The sequence below is a fragment of the Equus asinus genome, chromosome 3 (genome assembly GCF_041296235.1).
Source record: "Equus asinus isolate D_3611 breed Donkey chromosome 3, EquAss-T2T_v2, whole genome shotgun sequence".
Lineage (NCBI taxonomy): Eukaryota > Metazoa > Chordata > Mammalia > Perissodactyla > Equidae > Equus > Equus asinus.
In genome coordinates, this window is record NC_091792.1 from 115,428,582 (window position 1) to 115,456,068 (window position 27,487).

Consider the following 27,487-nt stretch of genomic DNA (forward strand, 5'->3'; position numbering starts at 1 on the left):
ATTTTGTAATAAAAACTAACATGATTTATCCCATTGACAAATTAAAAATCACATATCACCTATTTATTTTAAAATATATATGTAATACAATTATCTGCTCGAATATTTCTTGCTGTATATGATTATCTTCAGGGATTTACATCAACTGCTTGTAGATATGGACTTTTAATTAATTAATTAGGATTTATTTATCATTAGGGTAATCATACATTCTATTATTAATGACATCTAGCTATTAAAAATTATATTACTCTTTCTGTCTCATAATGACCAGTGTGGAAAGTTTGCAACTGTATTTCCAATACTATTTCATAATAAAAACCCAGTGTTCTTGGGCTGTCTTCTCATTTGTCATGGTATGGTAGAAAGAGAAGAAGTTTTGAGGGTCAACATATCTGAGGTTCAATGTACAAACTACATTTCCTAGCTCTATAATCTTCAGCAAGTTATTTAATGTCTCTGAGCTTCAACTTTTCTCACTTTTAAAATGAGAATAACAGCTAACTCACGGTGTTGTGCAGAGACTAAATTAAATAGAACAGATAAAGGGCCCCATGTAGGATCCCAACAAGTTGCACGTACTCTTGCTCCCCGTCTCTCAATCCAACTACCACCAGCCAAGTCACATTCCTGGAGCAAAAAGGCAACCAGATTCTACTTGTCTGTTTTTAACTCTATTCTCCTAACAACCTTGGCCAAGATTATACAAAAATACTCACTTTTCAGAAAGCTCCACAAGATCGGACGAAGATGGTTCAGAATTGCCCTAAGTGGTACAGGGGTGGGGTGAGGTATCTAAATATGCAAGTGTTATAGATGCTGTCTTGGCAGTTTTCCCATCCTTATTCCTAGGAGTAAATACAGCACATAAAGTATGCTCAGAGGAAATGGATAATTTGCTTGCTGCTTTTGCACTTCCTTCTTAAATTGGGGAGGATTCAGTGGTACCCGTTAGGGGAAAGTTTCTCTTTACCGTAAGATCCTCAGCCTATGCTCTCTGAAACCTATGTAAATTATCCTCCCAGAAGTACAGGGCTTTATTTTCCTCCTCATTTTCTCAAGTAAATTAAATGTTCCATAATTACCCTGAAATGAGTCCAGTAATTTTATTTTTTTAAAGATTTAATTTTTCCTTTTCTCCCCAAAGACCCTCCGTGCATAGTTGTACATTTTTGGTTGTGGGTCCCTCTAGCTGTTGCATGTCGGATGCCACCTCAGCATGTCTTGGTGAACGGTGCCGTGTCCACGCCCAGGATCTGAACCAGCGAAACTCTGGGTCGCTGAAGCAGAGAGCAGGAACTTAACCACTGGGCCACGGGGCCAGCCCCTAGTCTAGGATTTTAGAGACTTTTTAAACCAGAATTAGTGTGAGATTGAAACTCTTGGACTCTAAATCCTTAACTATACATCTGCTCTGATGGTAAACCATTGGTAGACACAAACTTCTCCACCCAGCATTCTTGAAGGCTTCGTATGCACAAAACTGGCCTATGTTTTCCCCAGACTGAGACTCGACTGACGTGTAGACACATGTAAGATAAAGTCATATAGTCAAAAGTTTCCAGAGAGGAGAAAACCTTCTGAAACCTCTAGTCTATGACTCTCATTTTACAGAAAAAAATAAATAAATTTCAGCAACTACTTCAGGAAAATCCCTTCCAATGTATTACTTAAATAGGTTATTTAAGTAAATAAATTATTGTGGCCTATGCGCAAAAATTTGTTAAAATATCCAAAACATTTAACCACAAATCTTTGCTATTTCTCAATAATCTCACAATAATGATACAATATGATTTTTGTATCATTGTTAATATCTTATGAAATGATCATTCTTGCAATTCTATAGTCACTTTCCTATTGCATTTATTTGTATGTAAAAATGCATAGAAGTTAACATTTTATAAAGAAAGAAGCACTGTTCTCGCGTCTTTTTAAGTGCTTTAAATAAAGTACCATGAAATTGTAGATATTTTGAAACTGGATTAAATTATGTAAAGATGATTTGATGTATTCAGTTAATCTATAATATATAAAGTCTTTTGGACTATTGCACATAGCATTTAAAATTATAGAATAAGATTAAAAATGCTACATGTCAAATTCTGAGGTCAAATTAATAGAGAATTGCTGAATCCGAATGTTAATACATGGTGTCTTTAAAGTTTCAAACAGTAACAACCCCCATATGTAAAAAATTAATTAAAAAATTAGTGGTGTATGACAATTATCCAAATTAAAGAGAAGGTAGCTTCAGGAATTTCTTGGTTTACTATGCAGATTGAGTCTTACAAATCCTAGCTTGATGACTGTCTCACTAGTCTAGATCTTATCTATTATTTATGTTAGAGATTTTCAATTCATGCTGACATTTAGTTCATTGTTTTTTAAGTTTTAGAAATAATTTTGTGGACAACATTTTCTGTTAATTTCCAAAACTTAAATCTGCTCAGTTTGATCAATGTGCCAAATCGAGCATTCTCTTGACCAAAACTATAATTTTTTCCCCAAATATACACCTTATCAGGATGTTTGTACTTCTTTTTTAACTTCTTACTTTCCTAAACATTTCTCCTGTCCTTATTTGAAACACTTCTTTACAACTAAGGCATATCGCAGCAATACTAAAGTGTCTGTAGACTAAGCTAAAGACTGGTCTTAGAAAAATTACTAAGGATTACGATGTATTCAGCAGATAAATTTTGGTTCTACAAAAAATAAGATTTTCAATTTCTTATATTGCTAAAATCCTTTAAACTTGAGTTAGCATATTGATGAATGTTAGGATAAAATATACTTTCTCCAACTTACTTTTTCTCTGTAAAGAAAGTTGCTTTGATTTACACAGTTCAAAATTTTGCTTGACTAGTAGAAGTTGTTATCTGCAGATAACAGAGAGAACAACATCACTCTATCGAGAAATATCCATTTTTTGGATTCTTACATTTTTACCTTCTTAATGAAAAGATATTTATTGTAACATCAAGAAACAGAATAGTGGAGCCAGCCTCGTGGCTCAGAGGTTAAGTGCATATGTTCTGCTTCTGTGGCCCGGAGTTCGCCAGTTCGGATCTCTGGCGTGGACATGGCAGCACTTGGTAAGCCATGCTGTGGTAGGTGTCCCACATATAAAGTGGAGGTAGATGGGCATGAATATTAGCTGCGGGCCAGTCTTCCTCAGCAAAAAGAGGAGGATTGGCAGCAGATGTTAGCTCAGGGCTAATCTTCCTAAAAAAAGAAGAAAAGAAACAGAATACTATCTAAGTGTTCAGGGTATAGTATCAAGAGTAACATATATATCCAGAAATAAAATGTTCCTCAGTGATATCAACATAGAACAGGAGGAAGGAAGAAAGGAGGATGCATTAGTTGGATATACTAAAGAGCACTCCAGTTCAAGAAATTCGAAGATAAAGAAAATGTAAACCTATTGTGAGACAGAATGTGTTCATTACAATGAATTTGTTTTTAAGTTTCCTGTCCTAACTAGTGAATGGGAATAAAAGTGCTACTAATTTAGTATAGAGACACTCTTCTTTTGGGCGATAGCAACGAACGCTTAGTAATGCAGTCTAGTAAATGCAAGAAGAGACAGAGGAATACCGAGCTTTAGAAGTCCAGTTCCATTCTTTTATTGATATGAATGGCTTGTTGGAGACTCTTTTCTTTTTGCAAGCCTGCCAGAGGATATGTCTACTGCAACTTGATTATGGAGATTTTATTTACATGGCAACTATTAAAAATCAATGACATGTAGCAACTTACTTTTTAATATACTTTTGCTTTTGATTGAATTTTGCTTTGTATGGAGATGGATGGTGATTGGCTTCCTAGCTTAACTTTGCTCAGGAATGCTGCTCCCATTTGTAAAACTTAAGTCAGTCTCCACTTATTTTCCCTGTCCTCACACTCTCAGGATTTTACAATAACAATATATCTTGGTATCTTTGTGTTCTTTTTGTAAAACTGGAAAACAAAAAGGATTCCTCAGTTAGATAGACCATCAGTCAAACCCTTCCCAACTGAGCTCCATCCTTCTGTGCTTAAGGAGCCATCAATAGACATACATCACCTCAAAACCTCCCTTCCACTGTGGCTGTGTCAGAATGATATAGGCACGCATATGTTTGAAACTGATATTTTACATCTTTATTTCTTATGTAGAAATATTCAGGTCTCCCTACGTCTTGAATTGTCTTATGCCTCATGAGTTTTTGTAACCATGGTAATGCTTTTCAGATTATTCTTTTAACCTCATATTTAAAAAAAATAATAATAACACATTGTAAGGACCTTACCTATAGCCTCAGTTTTTCTCTGCCCTTTTCCTGGCCTGTCCTCTCTCCATGACAGCCAAAATGATTGTGGGATAGAGGAACAAAAAACGTTGAGATGTGGACAGAGCTAATTAGCTTTAGAACCCTAGAAAACCTCCTTATACGAGAGCCATAATTGTAAATACAAGCCTGCTTCAAACCACTCTCTCATTTGAGAGCACTCATAACGATTACCATCTGCTGAAGGGGAGAGAGAAGGCTGCTTGGCGCGCTTGGTTTGTAGAATGAGCTGCAACTTGTATCATTATGTTCTAGCTCTTTGTTTCAAGAAAGTATGTTTGATTTGACAATGAGCTCTTATGTTTTCTTTTAAATATTGTTTACATGGAAGTTAAACATCAAATAAACAACAGGCATTGATGTTAAGAAATTTGGAGCTGATTTTCTTTACATTCCTCTTTCATCTAGCAGAGGATTATACTCTATTGTTCCTATTTGCATTCAAATTGTTTGCATATGTTGTAATTAAAATCTTTGAAGTTTAGTGATTACCGATATGTGTACAACAAAGTATTATCTTTAATCAATATGTGCTGTACAGATAAACAATATGTATATAAAACAGTGTCAGGCACTGTTGGTGTATGCTAAAATTATTGGATGCATTTTTCTGTTATCAAGGAGCTTATTGTCTAGGTTTATGGATAGGATATATACATAATAATGATGACAGATAGCATTTTTGGTATGTATTATAATTCAGGTAGCTGCTCATTTAGGTACGTTTATTTTTGGAATCATCCAGTAACATTTAATTGCAATTTAAGACATAATATAATTCAATGGCCACATATGGTTCCCAAACAGGTTCTGCTATTGTTGAGAGAGTGGAAAGTATAATGATGATCAAAGTGGTCAAGGAAGACACCAAAGAAGAGGGTACATAAGATTGTTACTGATAGATGGGTAGGAATAACTTATTAAGGAGAGAGAAATAATAGGGAAGCCATACGGGAATCCATTCAGCAAAAGAAGATTATAAAGTTGCTTTAGGATGTGGCCTGTTTCAGAGGGTACTGGTTAATAATGGTAGAAAGAAATGCCCAGTTGAAGAGGTGAAACTAACACTCAAGTGCCAATTTGAATAAGAGAGCAATGAATCACTATGAGCCTCTGCTAATTGTGATTTGAGAATGAAAGAGTTATCTTGGTTTAGAGTCAAGGCCATGCTTGAAGTGGGGATGTAAGCCCTCTGGGTGCCTCATCATTGTATCAACCAGAGCACTTCTGAAGGGTTTATTTTATTTGTCTATAATTCTGGGTAATGTTCCCATTGAAGAAAATATTTCATGTTTAGAAAAATTATTTGGAGTGAGTGATATTGTATTGGAGAACTCTAACAAAGTCTGGATAAGGCCGAAGTAGGAAGAAGCATTAACAAAGCTGAAGGAGAAATCAGGGAGAGAGAAAAAAATGCAGGTGGGTGAATTTCAGATAACTAAGAGAAGGAGAGTTTTGAAAAGGAGAGTGGTAACTATTAAAGGAGGCTGAAATTTCCAGTAGAATGAGTCTAAGAAAGACTGGCTGGATTTCTTGATTAGTTGCCCACTAATAACCTTCGTGATTAACTTTTCTGAAGAGAGTAGTAACAGAAGTCAAATGAGGTAAGATAAGAATAAAATGAAGGAAGAAATGAAGGATGATAGACTTGCAAACATAACGGGAAATTTTGTCAATAAAAAAGAGGAAAGGAATAAAAGCGCAGTCAGAAAGACCAGTGGAATCAACTAAATCAATCGCTGACAGATAATGGTTATTGCTCAAACACTGAGTATATAACATCCTGCTAGATTAGCACTGCCCAGTAGAAAGTTCTGCAATGATACGAATGTTCTGTATCAGCGCTGACCTTCACAGTAGCCACTAGCTCTATGTACTTACTGAGCATTTGAAATATGGCTAGTGCGACTAAGGAAATGAACTTTTAATTTTACTTAATTTTAATTAGTATAATTTTAAATTACATAGCCACATGTGGCTAATAGCTACTATATTGGATAGCTATAGATATTACTGATATAAGCATGAGAATAAAATATCAGCTATTGTAATTGAGATATAATTAATATAAAATAAAATGTATAAATCTTAAGTGAGTAATTTGATGAGTTTTGAGAATTGAATATTCCTGTAAGCTGCCACCCAAAACAAGATAAAAAATTTTCTACCAATCCAAAACATTCCTTCATGTCCTTTCAAATCAATTCCCCTCCCATTTCTTAGAGCAACCATTTTCTGATTTTTCATATAAACAGATTCTACAGTATTTTCTCTTTTCTGTCTGGTTTCTTTCATGTAACAAAGTATTTGATGGCCATGTATGTTACTGTGTGTGTCAATTCCACTATATGGATAGACTATAATTTGTCTATCCCCTTTCTTATTGATGGACATTTGTGTTGTTTCCAGTTTGGGACTATTATACATCTACTGTTTATAACCCGGAGAAGAAAGGCCAGCCATGACCATTTCTTCCGAAAGTTACAGGATAACCCAAATGACCTGGCTTATGTGACTGAAATATCTAGGGGAAGATGTGGCCTCAGATGCAGCTTGATGTAGGTGCTCATATGGCACCATTAAGATCTAATTTCTTTCTGTCCATCTTAGCTCTTCTTCCTATCTGACTCAGGTTCTAGCTTCATGGTGGCAAAATAGCTGCAGCTTCTTCAGCCTCACATCCTATAAACATAACTCCATCAGATAATATATGAATAATATAAAAACAATTCTATCAGAAGTAATTGGTTAATAGCTTTTATGAGAGCCAAATCTGTCTCTAAAATGTAGTTAAAACAATCTAGATTGCATGGGCATAATGTGGTGGATAATTTGATGGTCAAGAGAGTATTACTTTTTGAAAAAAAATTTGAGGAAGAGGAGATGAATATAAGATAAATAACCTCGTGGGTAAGATTCTGGGCTTTAGACTAAGACAAATTGTAAATATCAGCACTATCACCTATCACATAGATGATATTGGTCAAGTTATTTCATTTCTCTAAGGCTATTTCTTTATGTATCAAATGCGAATAATTTACAGCACTTAAAACGCTGTTAGGTTGTGAATATTAAATGAGATAACGTATACAGAGGTCAGCACAGTGCCTGGGACAAAAGATATTAATAAATATGAATTATTATTGTTATCAAATATAGTCAAAGAGGTTCTTCTATAAACTTAGAATTTGAGATCATGAGGAACTTTTATATTTGAAGACTCAAGATGTCTGGAGCTAACTAGCTTTTCTAAGCTCATACACTAGTAAGCTGCTGAACCAGAGCTAAGACCATGCCCCAGTTTTTCTTTCCACTACAACAAGTACATAAGCATTCTTTCAAGTCCGGACCTACAACCTTTACCTACTCTTTTTGTATGAGCCATAGAAAAGAATCTTATTTCCACATAGATGAGTAGAGTTACCTCTCTCTGCGTGATCTTCATAGGACATAGTGTTAGTAATCAGAAAACAGTCCAGTCTTGGGAAAACAACTGGAATACTTGGCCATTTTTATCTCTTTCATTGTTTTATCTCCTCCCCCTTTTCTCTACTCTGTTTATGCCTCCATTAATTCTCAGTTCTCTGTATGGAACCTTCCAAATGGGGATTCTAACATGTGCTCACTCTTCAGCTTACCCAAGAGTCTACTAGACAGCCGGGAAGGTATTCCTGAGACGCAAAGATTTCAGTAAACACCAGCCACATCTATACCACTGAGGGACTTGCCACCTCTGTCCAGATGTTACCATTTCAGCATTTTCTTTCTCCTCACTACCATCTTCTCCATTCCCAGCCCCCCCACAGGTAAAACAGGGTGCATGATCCTGTGTCAATGCCTTCCTTAAGCTTGTTGTCAAAGAGAATGTCAAGGAGAACTGAGGTAAGAATAGACTAAAGAGGAGAAACAGAAGAGTAATCACTGTGACTCAAATACCCTGAACTCAGTTTCTGCCATTCCTTGGGGCTGCTTCATTTGATACCTTGGTTTATTCTACTGGGAGTTGCCTTAAACTGAACTAACAGAAAAAAGTATAGGCCATTTGTTTTGATTCTTAGCAAGAAGCGCCCTCCTGGTGGCAATGGCCAGTCTTTCTTCTCAAAGTGCCGTGATGGAGATTTTCTGAAGAGTAAACAGCCCTCCCACACAGCTGAGAAGAAGGGCAGCATCTGAAAGAACTTGAGCAGACAACACAGAATTCTTGAAACATGAAGGGGATTTGGGGAAAGAAAATGTGGGCAGGGTGGGAAGTAGCATCAGAAGGAGAATGAGAGATAAAGTCCAAATAGATGATTTTGAGGAAAATCATGTAAGGGAATAAAGACAGGGCAGAAAAGAGGAGAGAAAAATGGGCAGCTGAAAGCAGAGGACAAACCAGAGTTGCTGAATCTAGAAAAACCAGATTTATGTATGGTGGTAACAATGGGAAGTGGTGATACTTGCAGCGGAAATCTGTTTGATCCTGCAACGTGCCCTATAACACTAACTGAAAGATAATTATTCAAGACCAAAGGTGCAAAATAAACGGCTTGAGGTATAGAGCTACCATCCCAGACTAGCAAATTGGAATTCTCTGGTAAGGAGGCAATGGAAAGTCAGTTTATATTTTTAATGTTTACATATGAGTATACGTAATTAGTTCATATTTTTGATACAACTGATTGATAAATTTGGTTATAATTTTGCTCATATTGTGCTGATTAAGTTATTTTTAAATAGTCCTTTGATTTTGAGGTATGAATTTGAGAATCTTAACCAGGACTGTTTGACATTGAAACACTTGAATCTGTTCACCTTGTCCCGACACTTTGGTCTTTGTATCAATAAGACACAGAAATATAAAGGGCAAATCATTATCTTAATTTTTACACAGACTATTATTGATGTATTATGGAAGATAATTAGATTATGTTCTGAGAAGAAAAGTCACCCATTTTTACACTACAAATAACATAATCTGGGTACACTACTTAGAGAAACAAAAAGTTTGTAGCAGCCTGGGACAGCATCATTGGGCAATATTATTTTCAGTTTCCCACTACGAAAAAAGATTTATGCACTGTTTTTAAATATTTGACATATACCGTAGGTAGAACTAGTTAAGTGTTTTAGGAATAAAATAATTTACCAGTACTACCACTTACATTAAAAATATGCACCTATTCTTTGGGTATCACGTATGCTGATAAAATCTCATCTCAATATTTTAATGTCTACCATTTTCTGCTTTAAGTTTTTCTATGGTAAATTACAACATATCCCTACCTCCCCATTTTGATGTCTTGTCTTTGATTTTTGAGTGATTTCTGTATAAGTCTTTTTTTTTTTTGGATGATATTTTATTGCCTAAAGATAGATCAATACATTTTCCAAAATCACTTTTCAATCATCCTCAGTTTAAATTTTTACTTAAAATCATTTACAGGAGGATTTTCCAGGACCCTATCTACAGGATCATGTTTCTGTTTACCAAATGTTGATTTAGTTTTATTCCTCCTTGCTATCGTCTAAGTTATTTGTGAGTCTGGTCAGCCGATCCCTTGCTTTATTGTTGAAACAACTTTTCCATACTTCTTACCTGATCATGGGAATTTTCTAACCCAAACCAGAGAACATTATTGAATCATGGTGTGTATTTCATATACACATTTCATAACTGCCTCTTATTTTTGGGGGTCTCTGGTTAAGCTATTTGGGATATTTCACTTAGAGTAAACATAATGAAAGTCAAGCCACCCAATCTACTTTAATATAAGATCCACGTTGTGGGGAAAAAGACAAAAAGCACTGGTGGAATTGTTATAAATTATTTTTAGTGAATTATAAAATAACTTTATACTATATTGCAAAATGGTGACTGAATATAAAAATTTCGGTTTAAAACACACAAATTTAAAAAAAATGTTTTTCCTTTTTCAGATAAAAAAATCGTAGTACTTGACGTCTATTGGCTGATGAGTATTAAAAGCCATCCCTGATAAAATAGTCCTGGTTTTCATGCTTTATTTTCTACCAAATTTTCATTCCTGCTTTCTTAAAATAAATGTTGCATAATAGCCATTGCTTCAGATTAGAGGACCTGCTCTGAATCTCCATACTCTGTTTTGGGTCCAGAACCTATATGAGTAGAACTCATTAAGATTTTCATCTTGTTTCATAAATGTTACTTTTGGGAATTCTATGATACATAGCTACGCTTAATGTGTGAGTACTCTGCACAAATATATAACATATTCAGCTTACTTGGCTAAAACACAAAATGCTACATTATTTCCACAGTTGACATATTAAGCTTTCACGTCCTAGGCTTGGGAAAGTTGTTACCATAACTGCATAGCTATATGTCTGGAAGATTCTTTCCTAAGGTTCTCTGGCCACATAGAAATCCTTCTCAGTGTTCTTGAAACAGAAGTCTTTATTGATTTTCTGGAACCTAAATGCCTGCCATTTAGTAAATGACCTCAACGGGTTATCTTTCAACCTTCTCTATTCCTACTTTTTTCATCTCACTGTGATCATTCACATCCATCTTTTTCTTTCTTTATCCGTTTTCTATTGACTTCTCCCAACCTCTTGTGACTTCCAGGAACTTGTGCCATCTCCTTCTTTCCTTCTCAGTTCTAACAGATTGTGTCCTTCCATAGGACATGCTACATTCTCATAAATTTCAGACCACAGGCTTCAACATCTAGGCAAAAAGTGCTGCAAATGAAAACAAATCTTATTTTCTTCAGGTCTATGCACAGGTGCTTATGACAATATTTTTATGTACAGTGCAGCTTCATTAAATACTTTCATATCAACTATCATTTCTCAATTGGTTTTCATGGTTCTATGTGATAATGATGTTATATTATCTCCAACTTTTAGTGGAGAAAATGGAGGCTTAGAGGATTTATGTCATTTGACCAAAATCACTGAGCAGATAGCCAACGAGTGAGGGTTTTATGCTAACTCTAAGCCAAAACGTTTTATACTACATCAGGGCAATATTCTGACCAGCAATTATTCTTGGATTTTTTTTTTTTTTTTTTGCTGAGGAAGATTCACTCTGAGCTAATGTCCATGCCAATCTTCCTCTGTTTTTTATTATGTGGACTGCCAGCACAGCATGGCTGGTAACAGATCAGTGGAGGTCCATGCCTGGGAACCAAACCTGGACTGCTGAAGTGGAGCACACTGAACTTAACCACTAGACCACTGAGGCTGGCCCTCTTGGTTTGTTCTTGAAATCACTAATTAGGGACATTATCTGAGTTTCCCTGAATCTAAGATTGAGACATATATGTTCTCAGAATGTGCTATCATGTATGAACTTTTATGATCTGAGGCAAAGGTTGAAGGAGATGTTTTATTCCTCTTAAGTCAAGAGATATTTATTAAATAACTTCTCTAGTTGGTGTCATGAAGAACTGAAAATAAGTATAGTGCTGAAGTCATAGAGTTAGAAAGTGTAGAGAATTGGGACAGCATCCATAAATGTGGTATTATACCTGCCAAATATGTGATCAACAGTTAAATGAGTGAAAAACGTAAGTGCTTTAGAAATAATTGTAGTATAATTTATTGAACACTTGCTATTTGTATATACAGGGAACAGTGTGCATACACACATACGCAAACACACACATATGTACACACACCTATAACCATGAAGAGTTAAACTAGTCTTTACAAAACTATATGTTAGATATTTTGCCCCATTCTAATGGCTAAAGAACTTGAAATAAGACAAATTAAGAAATATGTTCAAGGTCACAAGTTGGTAAGAGACACAATCAACATTTGGATCCACTTGTGTCTATTTAACCAAAGTCCACCATGCTTTAATGCCTCAATAAGAGGGAAGATTACCATAGAAAACCTTCCTGAAATGAGTCAAATGTGTGTTGGGCTTTTAAGAATTAGCAAGATTTGGACACGTGAGCAGATGGGGGAGAGATTGTTAAGAAAGATTCCCTTCCCAATGGATAGGGAAATTGAGAGAGAAAGGACGTTTTAGATTGAGATCAGTTTGATGTTATACTATAAAGATTTACTAGGAACCATTTAAGTTGAGGGTTTGTCTGAAATGGGAGTTAGAGTTCAATATTCGAAAATTTGAAAATGTCACTATTAAGGGTCAGAGCATAGAATTTAAAGAAGTGATAGCCATGCCTTTCACTTTGCAGAATATATTTTTCTGGAAGGAAGAAAGAGGAACAAGTGAGAAAGATAAAGAACAACAAGTAAAGCAAAAATAAGGATGTTGTATTTTCATAGAAGAAATACTGTTTATAAATTATAGAAAATATAACACTAAAGAATCATTTTTAAGGACTTTGGAAAATAAAAGACTTGCATATTATATTTTTTTTTATTTTCTCTTTTGGTTCAAAGAGATTTTGTTGTGGGTTTTGTTTGTTTCTCAAGCACATATTTTCCCTCTATAAACTGTAGCCTTCAAAAGAAAGCTCAGATTCCTGTTAAGAATTCTTTCAAAAGTTTTCTATAGTGTTCTTACAAAAAAAGGACTTTGCTGTTTAAGAAAGATTGTAAAAGCGAAGGAATAGATCTTTCACAAAAACAAATTTTCTAAAGGAGTTCGTTATGAAAATGTAATCTAGTTTTCCTTTATACAAGAGATTGCAAAAAATGTGTGCAATTTCCAAGTTTTCAGGAATGACACAATAAAAAATTATGATACCTTAGATGAACTGCACAACTCTCATTAATTATGGTAATCTATGTTAGCTAGCAGGACCAACTTATTTAAGACATTTAAAGCATTATTGCCTAAAACAAGTCTTATTCTTTTGAGTTGCTATAATTTTCATGTGCAGTGGCTTACATTATGCTGAGAATATATTCAAAGTTTACAAAGAAGTAGGTGATAATCACAAGATTGATTTGGATTCTACCTTTCTGTAAGGAATTTAAAGATGACAGTTCTAAAATATCAATTGATTTTCATAGCATGACAGATGTAAGTGTGATTTGAAGTTCATCAAAATATTTATAAGGCCAAATTATCATCTTGGAAATTGGCACACACATTTCACACTGCTTTATGTACTTTCATTGTGTTTGACTCCAATTTCCTTAAAAATTATAAAGAATACTGCCTTAGGTTTGGCAGTATAAATCATAGAAGAGTCCCATTCTGTTGATAGTTGCTACCTAGAGAAATTTGGGACTTTCTGGTTACATATATTCTTTAAATAACATGTAAATTTCATGTTACATTCAGTAACAGTTTTTATCCTCTGTTTCAAGGACTTTCTTTCAGAATTGTTTAAAAGACTGAGAAGACAAATCAAAGATATACCTCTCTACCATTCAGTTATACCACAGTAACGTCAAAGTTACAGAAGAATGGGCAATGCTGAATCACCAGGCAGGCCAAAATTGGTATGTTATAGGCTTAAAATGCAGAGACCTTGGTTTAACAACTTGATATAAGACATGAAACACAGGCAGTTTTTAGTAGGACTCTGTGTCTTTATTTAGTAGAATCACGTCTCTTCCTTAAATCACAAGATTATCGTGTGAATCAAATGTGCAATCAAAAATCAAGGGTAGAAGACTAGCATCTGTTTTTAGATCAGAAAACGTTAATTGCAAGTTATAGCCTAGATATATGGACTATGTTTGGTGAATGTATTGCTCAAAGTTGGGGTGAACTTAAGGACTTAAAACATTCTGAAAGGTCACTTTGGATACCCAAAGCCTACAAATTCATGGTGATTAAAATTGATAAACCGAAGTGACCACAGAGAAATGTTTCTGTAATTCTAGAAATAGCAATGGGTAGATGGAAGGTTGTGGTATACCTGATGGTTTTCTCTAGGAAAATTCAGAGCCAAAATAAAATCAACCCCCAACCCCAACCCACTGAATATGTTGAGAACTCATACTAACAGAACAGACTTACGGAAGCATGTTGTCATAACTGAATGTGGGAATCCTTCTATATGGAAAATGTCATGGTCAGTTCAAGCCAAGACACAGAGAGATCTATGTGCAGCAAATTAGTAGTAGATTTATAAAGATCAGAAAAAAAAGAGACTATTAAGATAACAAAGCTTAGGACCATATGGCCAATAGTACTGTCCATTTTGAGAGTCCAAATTGAGACCGCTGTTCTTATTATTTTCAGTGGTTTTCTTAATCTGATTATAAGTGTGCAGAACATCAGAGGATTATGAGAAATACAGTTTTCTGTTTTTGTCTATATTCTCATCAGCTAGTAAATTCTGCAATGATTTAATTAAATCTTATTCACCTGCATATCCTAGGGTATAGAAAAGTGTGTGTTACAATATAAGTGCTAATTAAATGTCTGTCAGTGAATGAATGACCCTCTTGGGATGAAAGAACAAAGAGGCACACAGAATCTTTAGAGTATATAACAGGCACATCACAAAATGGAGACCATCACGGAACTGAGTCCAATATAGGATAATATGATAAAGGCATTTGAAGAGCACAAGAGAAGAAAATTCAGTGATTCTTAACCTTTTAGCATAATGAAACTTTTGAAAGACTGAAGAAAAATGGACACATATGCATACATGCACACATACACACACACAGATATTTGCTTTCAATTTAGGGGACTTAAGGACCATCTAAAGTCCTTCTTTTATCCCATGAGTGTTTTGCGTTCCGTTTTAATACAAGATAATCAGATTTATCCAGTCTGTCTTGAACAGTCATGGTTTACTCAAGTGTCCCAATGTAACTATTAATTGCCTTTAATTTTGCTCTTTAAAGTGTCACCCTCTGCAAAACAAAGGAAATCATCAACAAAATAAAAAGGCAATCTATTGAATGGGAAGAATATTTGTAAATCATATATCCAATAAGGGGTTAATATCCAAAATGTATAACAAACTCATACAACTTAATAGCAAAAAAAAAAAAAATCTGATTAAAAAATGGGCAAATGATGCGTATAGACATTTTTCCAAAAAAGACAGACAAATGGTCAACAGGTACATGCAAAGGTGCTCAACGTCATTAATCATCAGGGAAAGGCAAATCAAAACCACAATGAGATATCACCTCACACCTATTAGAATGGCTATTATCAAAAAGACAAGAAATAGCAAGTGTTAGAGAGGATATGGAGAATAGGGGACACTTGTGCCCTGTTGGCAGGAATGTAAATTGGTGCAGCCACAATGGAAAACAGAATAGAAGTTCCTCAAAAAGTTAAAACTGGAACTATCATAGATCCAGCAATTCACTGGTGAGTATTTATCTGCAGAAAATGAAAACACTAACTCAAAAAGATATACGCACTTCCATATTCATTGCAGCATTATTTACAGTACCCAAGACATGAAAACATCCTAAGTGTCCATCAATGGATGAATGGATAAAGAAAATGTGATGTATACATACAATGGAATATTACTCAGCCATGAATAGAAGGAAATCTTGCCATTTGCAGCAATGTGGATGGACCTCGAGGGCATTATGCTAAGTGAAATAAGTCAGATTGAGAAAGATAAATACTGTATGATCTCACTTGCATGTGAAATCTGGGGGAAAAAATCCCTGAAAAGCAAAAAAGATTAGCTCATAGATACAGAGAATAGTTTGGTGGTTGCTGAAGGCAGGAGGTGGAGGGTAGGAAAAATGGGTGAAGGGGATCAAAATGTAGCAACTTCCAGTTATGATATAAATAAGTCTTGGAGATATAAGGTACAGTACGGTAACTATATTTGATAATAGTGTATTGCACATTTGAAAGTTGCTAAGAGAGTAGGTCTTAAAAGTTGTCATCACAAGAAAAAAATTTGTATCTAGGTATGGTGAGGGATATTAACTAGGTTTACTGTGTTATTCATTTCCTAATACAAATATTGACTCATTGTGTTGTACACCTGAAACTAATGTTTTATGTCAATTATAGTTCCCTAAAAAACCACTAAGGAAATAGCCCTCTAATCATAATCTATCCCTTTTCATCAGCAGAAAACATACTTCTCCTGCCTGGAATTGCATGAACAGAGCTCTTCCATGTCCCTAGAGATCCAGGGAATAAGAGGCCACCAGTGCCACCTTGGGCTGCAGGTCTCAGGAACTTGGAAAGGGGAATTTCCCATCCTGATTATTGCCTTTGCAGCACTCTCGGCTGCCAGCACATGGAAGTGGGCATGGGTCTGAGACAGCTTTTGTGTTCCCAGATAACAAGTCTGATGCTGTCATCCTTTGCTAAGAGCCCTGGACCCTCATCAATCAATTAGGTTTCCTGGGGGCACTTCCTGTGTTCAGGCCTTTGGAAAACAAGTCACTTCTTTATGCATTTTTAAAAGTGTTGGAGGGAAAGCTAACACTCAAGGAAAAACCAATAAAGTTCTGATACTACCAAAGCAAAGAGATTTGCCCAAGGTCACAGATCCCAGAAGGGGTAGATCCAGGAGGTAATTACATTACCCTGGGTGAAAATGCAAATTTTTCAGCAGGGCTAAATTCACTGGGACCTGGCCAGTACCAGTCTAGTCTCTTGCCTCTCTGCAACTTGTACTCTTGGCTTCATATCCATCTTATATTCTTAGACAGCAGTCTACTCATTCTGAGCTCTGGGCATTTGCACCAGCTGTTTCATGTGCTTGCAACACTCTGTCCAGCCCCCATGCCCTTTTGCCTGGCTAATTGCTGGCCACCCTTTCATTCTCAGCATTAAAAAAAGAATAAAATGTCACCCTATTTGTGGGGGGGAGTGGATTATATGCTCACTCTATTGATCCATCTGAGTGTGTGTGTGTATGTGCATATGTAAAGCTACATAAACATATATTTGTGCACACACACTGAGTGTGCATAGTTCAATCAGTAAAGCTGCAACCATAGAAACCGACCAGCAGGAGCTATCAATTAAGAGATCTACTACAGGGAATTGGCTTGCAGGATTATGGGGAGTGGCTGGAAATCTGAACTACTTGAGACAGGCTGTCAGGAAAGGCAGACTGGAACTCTGCTGGCCGTGGCCGAAAGTACTATCCACAGGTAGAAATTCCTCCTCATCAGGGAGGCCTCAGCTCTGTTCTTAAGGCATTTCAAATGATTAAATCAAGCCCAGCTAGATTATCTGGGAAAATGTCTTTTACTTAAAGTCAACTGATTATAAATTTAAACACACCTATGAAACTATCTTTAGAGCAACACCTAGATTAGTGTTTGAATAATTAGGGACTGTAGCCTAGCAAAATTCACACATTAAAATATCATCACAATAGTATACACCATATGTGAGTTTAAGCGTTGACATCATTTCATAGTTATATAATGCCAGATCTCTTTTCCTCTATATTGTGAGCATGGAATGCCCAGAGTTTTGCTATCCTTGGTTCCTTAAAATATGGCAAATGTATTAATAAGTACTATCAGAATTAAATTTAATATTCATGAGAATCATTGAAGTAGCAAATCATCTGTTTTGTATAACTGAAGTTATTTACTCATATATTTTGTGGCTTTAATTTTTAATATAAGCATAACCTATTTTTCCTGTATCCTGGGGGAATTTTTTTATTGCAATGTTATTTTTCTCTGAAACATTTAATATATATGTATGTGTCGATACATACACACATATATAGTACATAAATATGTACCAACCTATTAATTATGCTACTAATATACATTTTATTCCTGTCTTATGCTCTTAGCCAGTGAAAGCTAGTGAATAAAACTGTTGTACATATTCTTGGTCAAAGATTTTCCTGCACCATACCACCAGCACTCAGCCAATAAGCACGAGACTGAGCTTTCCGAAATTCATTAAGACATGGAATCTCTGTTGTTTACTCAACTGTGGCTTCATGTTAATCAATATTTTCCAATTTGTTTAACACTTTTGCACCATAATTGGAAATTAGGGATTTATAGAAGTCTCCGTACATGTTAGGGATTTTAAAAATATCACTTTCCCTGGGAACACTACTCAAAATTATAGAAAATGTAGCTGGAAGGAATTATAGTCTGCAGCATATCATTACCTCAGTGGATTCAAAGGAATGAGGAGTGATCAATAAGCAATGCAAGAGTGTAGAGCTAATTTATTAAGAGTGCCTTTGGTAGAGAGGTGCTACCCCTGCTTTGAGTCCAAGCAGAATACGCTACGCAAGTACTGAGACATTTTTAATGTGGGTGCTGTTCTCTACGGATTTGTTGCTAAATTTTGGGTGGATAGGGAAAACCATAACACAGTAGTTTATAACGTTACCCCGCACAAAAAATCAAATTAGAAGTTCAAGGAATAGTCACCTGAAAAGTGAGCATAATGACATCTGTGAACAGCAGAGTAAGGACAAAATGGTAAAGGGCTACCATCAGCTGAGAGTATTGTTCTGTGCAAAGGAGAGGTACAGGTAAGACGTAGAAGGGAAACGCTTCTTGAAAGAGGTGGGGTTGGATCTGATCATGAAGGAAGGGTAGAGTTTGCCTAGGCAAGGAGGAGGTGAAGAAGGATCGGGCAGGCTGCAGGGTTCCTAGTCGACCTTCTGACTGAAGGGGGAAGCCTGGTTCTGGTTGCTGTGGGAGAATTAAGCACAGAACAGTAGGTGATGAGGATGGAAGAGTAGGCTGAGACCAAACTGGAGGAACGTAAATACCAGGAAACAAAGTCTGGAAGTTATTCTTATAGGTAATGATTCCTGAGAGAGCCATCAGCATAGCAAGTGGAGACAAGAATAATGGAACATGAGAATTTGAGAGAACACTTTAACTTAGTAAATGTATCAGAGGCATCACTTACCATAATGGACAGAATAAAATGACTTAGTTTAGTTCGAGTAGTAGCACATGAGGCCAGTGTTCTAATGAAAATGATTTGGTTTAATGAATTAACTTGTAAACCTACTGGGCAAGATATCTAATGCTACGTCAGGGACTGGGTTTAGCGTACTGCCACTTTTCAAAAAGTGAAATGTAATAATGGGACTTGTCAAGGCTCTGAAGTAATAAATGTCATTAAACCCGAGAGACGAGGAGATGACTTTGCTTTCATTTACCCAGGGACCTAGAGTCCCAGTTTCTCAGGAAAACCTAAAAGGCTGTTAATAAATGTACATTTAAAAGAATGAATACATTACTTAATGCCTGATTCAGGCATCCCCATCATAAAGGACAGGCAGTTTTACCTACAGTGATTGGTCTCTCAAAGATATATGGGAAAACACCCCTCTGCTAATCACTGAATTAAATGGAATGTACTAGCATTGGTTTAATCAGTACCCTGTAATCAAATCAGGCATGAAATCAAGTTTTGATTATATATTATTCTCCCTATTACGAACAAATTACCAAATCACTTGAAACACCCCTAAGTATGGGGGAGGATAGCAAAGAATGGGGGAGGCAAATAGTTTATTTAGTAAAATAGAAAGATACAATTAGATTTCACCCAATTTTCAAAGTTATTCAGCCTTGTTTTTTGAGCTCTACTTCCAGAAGTTGGATTCCTTCTTATAACACGTAGTAAGCCAGCCCTAAAGGACTGCCAGAAATAGGGAGATAAAACTACTTGTTTTCTATGAAATTTCTTCAAAAAGGTTTAAATATGTAACAGCTTCTCTTTTTTAACAAAAGACAAAGACTTCCTAAACTATTCTTATTTAACTTTTCAATTAAAAGTGATTTTATTTTAAAAAAGTACATTATAAAAATTTTGCTTTCTTCTAGGTAAAGTCATGTTTAGGGTTGAACTTAAAATAAACCAAATCCTTTACTTACATCTTCACATTAAATTCTAACAACAACCCTATGAGGAAAGTACATTCCATTTTACAGATAAGAAAAATGGGATTAACATCTTCATCACAGAGCTACTAAGTAGCAAATGTGAAGTCAAGATGTGCTTGATTCCACAGGCCTGTATTTCATATTACCATTATAAAATCATTTTCCTGTTACAGGGTTTGTATGTTTTATCTGTTTAGGATGCCACCAAGGTGGGTACTGGGGATGGGAAAAAGTGCTCTCTCAGGCTAGCAGAACTCTAATAAATTAAATCTTTTCCAACCTAGAAATCAGACAAGGATTTTGATTGGCACATCAAGCCATCCAATTGAAAAAAGCTTGTTGGGGGCTGGTCCTGTGGCTGAGTGGTTAGGCTTGCATGCTCTGCTTCGGTGGCCCAGAGTTTCACTGGTTCCCATCCTGAGAGTGGACATGGCACTGCGCATTAGGCCATGGTGAGGCCGCGTCCTACATAGCACAACTAGAAGGACCTACAACTAGGATATACAGCTACGTCCTGGGAGCTTTGGGAGGGAGGAGAAGAAGAAGAAGAAGGAGGAGGAGAAGGAGGAGGAGAAGAAGAAAGTTTGTTGATGACCTATTGTGTTTCTGCATCAATTCAACAATATATATTTATTCAGCATAACCAAGTATGTTTTATTAAAGGGATGCATGCTGTTAATAGAAAAATTTTGCATCTATTACTAATTTTATTATAGTTTTTATAAAACTGAGACTAGAAAAGATGAGTGACTGGCAGATCGTTGTTCAATCATTTATTGATTTGTTGCAGAATTTTGTTTCGAAGGACAATTATATGCAGAGCTCTGACTTGGGTATTTTGTTAACCAGAAAGAAAATTTACACATAGTCCTGAGCCCTCAAAAATCATATTATTTCTACAGGATATTTATTCCAAGTAGAGATATATGATAAAGAAAAATGTGTAATTTGTTTAAAGAAGACTTTGATTGAGGACTGTGACTAGAATAATTTAATGAGAAAAATCACAGAAATGATCAATGGACAGAGAGGCACATCAGAGCAAACTATGGCCAAGGGAATGACAAGAATAAAGCGTTTGGACTGAAAAGTGACAACAATTTGAAAAAGAAAAGGATAATGGCTGAAAATGGCAAGAGCAATCTTTGGTCTATAATTTCTTCTGGTTCTCGGAAAACGATTGCTACTTCAGAATTTTGAAGGAAAAAATTGTAACCCTAGAATTGTATGTTCAATTAAGCCATCATTCATATGAGGAAAACTAAAAATCTTCTCAGACATGCCTAGACAGAATCATTTACAAGAGACTCTTTTGAAAATATGAGCTTACTGTACTCTTAGAAAATATATACTAAAAAGACATGTCATAAAAGTTTATCTTCATCAATCCAACAATATTTACTGCACTGTAACCATGTGCTAAGCCCTGGACTAGGAGCCAGGTATACAAAAATGATCAAGATTCAATCATTTTTCCCCAAAGAGCTCAGGAAAAATAACTCAGTAGCATTTAATAACAATGCAATATGATAAAGGACTAAAGCAAAAGCATGATTAAAATGTAAGTTGGCTTCATTTGTGGGAATAAGAAAGGGTTGATCTTAGGAAGTTGTAGAGAAGGTATTACCTTTAAAAATGAACAGAAGTTTGCTTGATGGAAAAAGGGACAGGTAGGTGAGGAAAGAAGAATAGAAGAGTGAGTACGAGGGGAGGAAAGCAGCATAAACAAGCCAAGATGAATAAAACACTTTGCAAATTTGGAGATCAGTCATTTGGCTAAAGAACTGGGTACATGGTTGAGAGAGAAGAATATGGGAATGTAATTTGGAGTCTGGTGCTGATAAATCTTAGTTACTGTGCTAATTAATTATATTATTTATTCTAATATACGTAACAGAAAGCAAAATGTAAAGAACACATAGTAGTTAATTATGTACTTTAGATACTATATTTTATCAAACACAGTGTTTATTACATTCCTTGAAAGCTTTAAGCCTCATAATATCTCCATGAAAGCGTATAAACAATTTTATTTATTTTTTTTAGCCATAGACTTTCAGTTAATTTCTAAAGATTTTTTTGGTTCAGATATAATACCTATACTGTGTTACTTGCAAGATAACAAAGGCTATTCACAGCATATTCTACATTTTGACTTAGAGGAGCAAATTTTAAAAATCCCTCAGTTAAGGTCACTATGAAAAGCTGTGTTAGAGAAGTATTTAACCATGAACTTCATATCAATACTCTGTGCCCTATGACAGACTAAGCAACAGTGGTTTTCAAATGAGCATATAGCTAGCCATTGGTCATTTTAATACCTGTTGTACAGCTGCTTACTTTCTGTCACCCACCTACAGGACTTTACATTTCAAACGATACCAAGAGTTGTAAAAATACATAAATAATAATAAAAAAATTGCTCTTTCAAATATATTTCAAACATATTTTAAAAGCATACTGGTACCATAGATAGACACACTGTATTAAAATATTCATTCTTAATTTTGCATAGAATCGTCTCTTTGCTCAGAATTTTTTTCACTTTGCAAAATGGCTTGGAATCCTATGGATCAACGCCTCAAAAAGCTATGAGTTTATCACCCATTTTGAAGTCTTTATTAACATCTAGCAAAGAACCTTTGTTTCTTCTCTCCTCTTGGTACACTTCATGTTAATAACAGAGAGCTGAGCCAACCATGCACGGCCTCATTGTCACAATTCAGTTAAATTCTTTCTCTGTCACAGGAAGGTGGGATTGTTGAACTGCAGCCTTTCTCTGTGTACAGAGATACTCTTTTGAAGCATATCATGACATCAAATTCAATGTCATTTTCAAGTAGATTAAGGTGCCTCTAGAGTGCCAATATTGATAAACAGCCTACTCTTGTAGAAATGATGGGTTTTCTATTTAAAAAAATAAGAAGCAACCAGTGCACACATTTGGCTGCAACGAACCCCTCTCTTTCTATACAGAACTTTCAAAAGACTCCACAGGATCCCTGGCTTCGTGGGCTCTGCACTAGCAGGCCTATTTACTCCCACTGTGGCAAGCATATGTCTCCGATGTTCATGTACGGTTTACAGCTTTGTCAGGCATCAATTGCAGCAAACGTGTGCTTTTCTGTATTTGATTATACCTTTTGTTCATGTTTTTCCTCAAAGCCTTTAAGTCAGAGGTTCTCAAGGACTAATACAGAAAAGGGCAAGTGGGAAGTGCGATTTGCACATGGCTCATGGTTCTCAGATCCTGTCTAGGATAGCAACATATGGCTCACAAGATCAGGGATCACTGGGTTTTCTACCCTTTGAACCCACACCAAATATATTTGGAATAAATAGCCCTCTAAATTGGTTACTTAATATAAAAACGCTACTTGCTTTGCTTTTCTGAGAAGACATCTATTGAGATTTTCACTATCTGAGGGTAGGCTATGCATAGAACAATGAATACATGCACAAATTCTGGGGATTTTGACTTTAGCATCCTATTGGGTCTATGTGTAACAATATAAAGTGGCTAAAAACTCCACTTTGACAAGGACAAGATTTCGTTACTATTTGTTACACAGTATTTTTCATTTGTTTAAATCATAAGGTCTTCTGGCAGGCTAACATTTATGTCCACCCTATTTTAAACCTTGATCCCTAGAAAACAAAACCTGAGGCAAGGATTGTTGCTAGTCTTTGATTTAGGAGGTACAGTCACAGGGCAACAAGAATGAGGAAAATGGAAGGTAAAACAGAAAAGACTGGAAAGCAGTGCAAGTAATACTTTACCAAACTCATCAGTAATTGCAAAGAGACACAGCTACTTGCTCAGCAGGTCCACCTACTCTGCAACATAGGACATATCTCAGCAACATGATATAGCCTATGGGAGGGAGGAAAAAGAGTGAATTTACTTGCCCCAATCTCTCTAAACTTCTTTCTCAAGGGTCAAAGTTTCCCCATGGGGAAAAATCTCTACTTCACTTCTAATATGTATGTTCTAGTCCTTCTTTATTTACTCAGGAAGCCAGACCACATGCTGTATCGTGGATGCCTCATTCAATTGGGAAGTGATGGGAAAAGCCAAGAAGTGAGGTCATGAGGCATTTTGGTATGATTATAAAGAGATAGCAAAGCAAGAAGGTCCAGCCATACTAGGCAAACCTCTAGTACACCCCAGACAAACAAAACCCATGGGCCCAAGCTATGCTCAGTGGCAGCCGAGCCAGAGAATGTGGCTAAGGGTCTGGGAAATGATGGTCCTGAGCAAATGGGAAGAGACACTTGAGATATGAACAATATTTAAAAACTCTATAGGACATATTTACTGCATCATTTCTCATAGGCCTTTTTGATGCTGCCCATCAGGAAGGAGGTACATGATTATTGATATTGATGATCAAAAACTATAAGCATTTTATATTGAAAAATAATGCTAATACTTTAATTCATTGAGTATCAATTAGTAAATACTTTATGTGGGTAACGAGTAAGTCAAGGCAACAAATAAAATAGCCAATATTATTTATTGAGGGCTTACTATAGTCTAGGAATTTGTCTAATTTCTAGACAATTTGTATTTGTCTCATAGAAAATTGATTAAGCCTGAAACCTCACACTTGAGATTCACATTTTAGCAGGAGATATGTAAAAGTAGATAAAAAGAGTATAATCTTAATAAATGCTAAGTAGAAGTAATCTCAGGATGTTACTAGCATATAGAACAAAAAAAATTCAAATAAGTCTTGAAGGTAGAATAAGAATCTTTAAGGAGAAGATAGTTAACTCAGTCTTGAAGGATAAGACGGGAGTTAAACAGGTAGATAAAGCAGACAAACTCATCAAAGGAAATGACACCAGATTGTTCAAACAATTGGAGGAATGATAATGTTCAGTGTATCATGACATCAGCAAGATGTTTTACTTGCAGGAATGGTAAGAGTTGAAGTTGGGGCCTCATGTGTTCAACTGAAGAATTTTAGCTCAGTCTGCAAGGCAAGGGGGAGCCATTGAAAAATGTTCGGATCAGTGACAATACAGGTTCTGAGTTTTGGAATATCATTCTAGTTGTAGAGTGAAATTGATTAGAAGTATTCAGACTCTGGGCAGAGACTAGCCAGGACATTGTTATGTGGAAATAAATGGAAATCAACCAAATGAGAACAAGCAAAGGCTATTTATGCAGAGCTTGCTATGGCAAGGGAATCAGCCACTGTCACTTGCATTTTGGCATAGACTTAAGGGCAGGTGGAAGAGTGGAAAAGTTTTATAATGAAAAAAACAGAAGTTCTTGTGTACATCCTGATTGGAGGCTGTTGGAATGGGGAAGCTGCAAGTAGCCTAAGTGGAAGTGGGACATCATGTGTGATTCATTAGGGGTGCATATTTGGCTTTGTTTGATTGATTCTAAGTTAAAAGCAGGGACAGAAACTAAGGCAACTATCAGTTAGTAATCAAGTCCTGGCCATTTTGGGCCAATTGTAGTAAAAGTTATTATTCAGTTTCTTGGATTGTTACTAGAGATAGTGCTTTAGTTTCCTACGAGTCTCACTTATAGCATCCTGGCTTCCTGGGCTGTTTACTATAGATAAGAGGGGTTGGTTTCTGGCAGGTTGCTACAGACTGTGGGACAAAGTTCTATTTTTGTACATGACTTGGCCATTGTCCTTTGGTATATTCAGTCTCACAGTTGATATAGTACAGTGAACACACAAGGACTGAACAAAATCAGTGGCAGTGACAATGGAATTAGAGAGACACTTTAGAAGAAATAGTAATGGGATTTTTGTAATAACTTGTATATAAGGGAAAATATACACAAACATATTTCCATTTGCAGCTAAATCACACTTGGTATAGCAGTAACCCAAGCAAAAGGGCCGCAAGCGACAAAATAAAAAATAAGCAAGTGGGACTACATCAAACTAAGAAGCTTCTGTATAGCGAAGGACATGATCAACAAAATGAAAAGGTAACCTACAGAATGGGAAAAATATTCGCAAACCACATATCTAAGAAGGAGTTAATATCTAAAATATATAAAGAACTCATACAACTCCATAGCAAAAAAAATCAAGTGATCCAATTAAAAAATGGGCAAAGAACCTGAATAGACACTTTTCCAAAGTAGATATATGAATGGCCAATGGATACACGAAAAAGTTCTCAACATGACTAGTCATCAGGGAGATACAAGTAAAACCACAATGAGATATCACCTTACATCCATTAGAATGGCTAACATAAAAAACACAAGAGATAGCAAATACTGCCAAGAATGCCAGGAAAAGGAAACCCTTGTGTGCTGTTGGTGAGATTGTAAATTGGTACAGCCCCTATGGAAAACAATATGGACGTTGCTCAAAACATTAAAAATAGAATTACCATATGATCCAGTAATTCCACTTCTGGAATAAATATGAAGGAAAGAAAACACTATGTTGAAGAGATATCTGAACCATCATGTTTATAGCAGCGTCATTTACAATAGATAAGATATGCAAGCAACCTATGTGTCCATCAATGGGTAAATGGATAATAAAAATGTAGTATATATACACAATGGAATATTATTCAGCCATAAAAAAGAAGGAAATCCTGCCATTTGCAACAACGTGGATGGACCTTGAAGGCTTTATGCTAAGTGAAATAAGGCAGACAAAAAAATATAAATACTGTATAATTTCATTTACGTGTGGAATCTAAAAGAACCCCAAAAGCCAAAATTGAACTCATAGAAAAAAGATCATGGATTTTCCCCTCTGCATTCATATTCTCATTGCCAACGAGTACTCAGGGAATAGATTTATTCTTTCTAGTCTAGGAACTGAGAATCTAGAACAAGTGATACAAGGGAAAAAAGAAGTTACTTTCATTTTAGTAGCAGAACCTGATGTCAAATGGTTCTTATGGCCTTCAGAAGCTACCTTATTCCTGACAGTTCCAAGTCTGTTTCTTCCACTCTATTTCAATAAATGCGCTTTAGGGATAAATTCCTTAACAGATATGGTAAAGGATTAGCATGCTGTCACAGGAATTAATTGTTTCAATTGGGAGTTGACGTAACCCGAATGTATCATTGTCTATATCTCTAAGTCTAAATAACACACATACTCATTGTTTATAAATATTGAAACCATCCAAAGTGGGGAGGGGCAAGAAGAGTAGCATTTACTTCTCTTGATGATAGTGTTGATATTTTCTTTAGGGAACCAGAACTCAAACTCAGGTACTGCTGTTGCAAGTTCTGTATACTGATATTAGTGCCAACTGTTAAATTAGTTTCTTGTGATTTATTGAGGACATATATTTCAATTATTTCAGATAAACTCACAAGAGTGAATTATTCTTCAATTAGTGTTCAAGTTTTACTAAAAAGCATGTTAATATACAATAATGGAGTATAAACACATATGCTTGATCTT